Source organism: Phyllobates terribilis, unplaced genomic scaffold (genome assembly GCF_046119375.1).
Source record: "Phyllobates terribilis strain yellow unplaced genomic scaffold, ASM4611937v1 Scaffold_1__5_contigs__length_1240528914, whole genome shotgun sequence".
In the NCBI taxonomy this organism is placed as follows: domain Eukaryota; kingdom Metazoa; phylum Chordata; class Amphibia; order Anura; family Dendrobatidae; genus Phyllobates; species Phyllobates terribilis.
In genome coordinates, this window is record NW_027362761.1 from 817,107,257 (window position 1) to 817,110,674 (window position 3,418).

General features: G+C 35.8%; 1 non-coding gene across 1 annotated transcript; it reads left to right on the forward strand.

Annotated features, from left to right (window-relative positions):
* Nucleotides 1-3,118: 3,118 nt before the first annotated feature.
* Nucleotides 3,119-3,191, forward strand: TRNAK-UUU (transfer RNA lysine (anticodon UUU)). The gene has a single exon. It is a non-coding gene; the product is annotated as a tRNA-Lys (tRNA).
* Nucleotides 3,192-3,418: the final 227 nt, after the last annotated feature.

A 3,418-nucleotide genomic window follows, 5' to 3' on the forward strand; every position in this document is an offset into this window, starting at 1 on the left:
CATGTTTCTATCTATCTAATCTATGTGTGAAGCTCTATTCTGTCTATTATAAATTGTCGGGTACCGCTGCTGAATTGCCGGCCGGCTTTCTTAAAGAGACGGTGCACGAAAACACTAATATTTTTTTAAATAAATCCTTTACACTAAATGACAAGTACAGTAAGCAACACTGTCACAGTACTTCATATATATGTGACTGACATGGTTCTATCTACCTAATCTATGTGTGAAGCTCTATTCTTTCTGTTGTAAATTGTCGGGTACCGGTGAATGCCGCTGATGAATTGCCGGCTTTTCATGTCATTCTACATTATTCTTAGTTGTTTTACTTCATGTAGAATTAACCTACAAGGAAAGAAAGGGTTTATTTTCATTCCGATATTTGTGTCCCATTGACTTGCATTGGTTTCCGGTATCGGAATCGGCGATATCCGATACTTTTTGGGTATCGGCCCGATCCAATCCGATACGATATTTCCTGATATCGGAAGGTATCGCTCAACACTACCTATCATTTATCTTTGTTTAAATCATACCTAGCTTTTCACAAATAAATGTCATGTGGATATGAGGATTAACACTACTTTGGCAATTTTATGACTTGTTTTCTGCATTTTTCCCTGTGTAGACTCTATGTCTAACTTTCAGTACTCTTTAAGCTGATGGGTGGAAACTAGCAGCTATGATGTCTCCCATAAAAAATACATAGAATCAGAGTGATTTCTACTTTTTTTTCTTTGCAGCACATTTAGCAGTACCAATATGAAAGTCAAAATTAATCAATACTGAGCTGTGTGAATGTGAATTCAGCTTTGGAGTAAACTAAATCAGTCGCTTGATGATGCAGCTTCACATGCCTTTAACTGCCCAAATCGGATAGCCTTTCACTGGGCTGAATACTCATCACTCCTCTTCCCCTGTTTCCTATACATAGAGTATACAAAGAGATGTAACCTGACACCTCATTATGCTGGCAGACTATGTGCTGGCTTTGGTTTTGGGTATGTACACACATATGAAAAAAATCAACATATCTGAAGATACATTTAGATGAATCGGAAGTAAATCTGGAAAAATGTTCTAAGTTTGTTTGGAGGGATCCTGGATAGCTCAGTCGGTAGAGCATCAGACTTTTATCTCAGCTTGTGCTTGAAGATTAGTTGCATGCTTAATGCACTTGTTTGACATGAGAAATAAAATGCTCTTTTACACTAGAGAAAAAAAAACAAAACATGTCTTTGAATATGTCCAAACTCACGACAAATCATTGATTATGTGCTTGGTTTTGGCTTTGAACAGTCATATTGAATGATAATTTTTCTGAGTATACTTAAATATGGACAGAGACATTTTTTTTGAAAATGTTGCAAAAGTGCACTTAGAAAGAACCTGGATAGCTCAGTCTTTAAAGCACCCGTCTTTTAATCTGAGGGTCCATTATTTACATCATTGTTCAGTTTTGAGGCTTTTTAACCTAGACCTATCATTTATCTTTGTTTAAATCATACCTAGCTTTTCAGAAATAAATGTCATGTGGATATGAGGGTTAACACTACTTTGGCAATTTTATGACTTGTTTTCTGCATTTTTCCCTGTGTAGACTCTATGTCTAAGTTTCAGTACTCTTTAAGCTGATGGGTGGAAACTAGCAGCTATGATGTCTCCCATAAAAAATACATAGAATCAGAGTGATTTCTACTTTTTTTTCTTTGCAGCACATTTAGCAGTACCAATATGAAAGTCAAAATTAATCAATACTGAGCTGTGTGAATGTGAATTCAGCTTTGGAGTAAACTAAATCAATCGCTTGATGATGCAGCTTCACCTGCCTTTAACTGCCCAATTCTGACAGCCTTTCACTGGGCTGAAAGCTCATCACTCCTCTTCCCCTGTTTCCTATACATAGAGTATAAAAAGAGATGTAACCTGACACCTCATTATGCTGGCAGACTATGTGCTGGCTTTTGTTTTGGGTATGTATACACATATGAAAAAAATCAGCATATCTGAAGAAACATTTAGATGAATCGGAAGTAAATCTTGAAAAATGTGTTAAGTTTGTTTGGAAGGACCCTGGATAGCTCAGTAAGTAGAGCATCAAACTTTTAATCTGAGGGTCCAGGGTTCAAATCCCTGTTTAGGCATTAAGTTTTTAAATATTAACAGATCAGTTTGTATTGTTTAAATCTCAGCTTGTGCTTGTAGGTTAGTTGCATGCTTAATGCACTTGTTTGACATGAGAAATAAAATGCTCTTTTACACTAGAGAAAAAAAAAAAACATGTCTTTGAATATATCCAAACTTACGACAAATCAGTGATTATGTGCTTGGTTTTGGCTTTGAACAGTCATATTGGATGATAATTTTTCTGAGTATACTTAAATATGGACAGAGACATTTTTTTTGAAAATGTTGCAAAAGTGCACTTAGAAAGAACCTGGATAGCTCAGTCTGTAAAGCACCCGTCTTTTAATCTGAGGGTCCATTATTTACGTCATTGTTGAGTTTTGAGGCTTTTTAACCTAGACCTATCATTTATCTTTGTTTAAATCATACCTAGCTTTTCACAAATAAATGTCATGTGGATATGAGGATTAACACTACTTTGGCAATTTTATGACTTGTTTTCTGCATTTTTCCCTCTGTAGACTCTATGTCTAAGTTTCAGTACTCTTTAAGCTGATGGGTGGAAACTAGCAGCTATGATGTCTCCCATAAAAAATACACAGAATCAGAGTGATTTCTACTTTTTTTTCTTTGCAGCACATTTAGCAGTACCAATATGAAAGTCAAAATTAATCAATACTGAGCTGTGTGAATGTGAATTCAGCTTTGGAGTAAACTAAATCAATCGCTTGATGATGCAGCTTCACCTGCCTTTAACTGCCCAAATCTGACAGCCTTTCACTGGGCTGAAAGCTCATCACTCCTCTTCCCCTGTTTCCTATACATAGAGTATAAAAAGAGATGTAACCTGACACCTCATTATGCTGGCAGACTATGTGCTGGATTTTGATTTGGGTATGTATACACATATGAAAAAAATCAGCATATCTGAAGAAACATTTAGATGAATCGGAAGTAAATCTTGAAAATGTGCTAAGTTTGCTTGAAAGGAGCCTGGATAGCTCAGTCGGTAGAGCATCAGACTTTTAATCTGAGGATCCAGGGTTCAAGTCTCTGTTCAGGCATTAAGCTTTTAAATCTAAACAGATCACTTTGTATTGTTTAAATCTCAGCTTGTGCTTGAAGATTAATTGCATGCTCAATGCACTTGTTTGACATGAGAAATAAAATGCTCTTTTACACTAGAGAAAAAAACAAAAAACATGTCTTTGAATATGTCCAAACTCACGGCAAATTATTGATTATGTGCTTGGTTTGGGCTTTGAACAGTCATAGTTACATAGTTTATAAG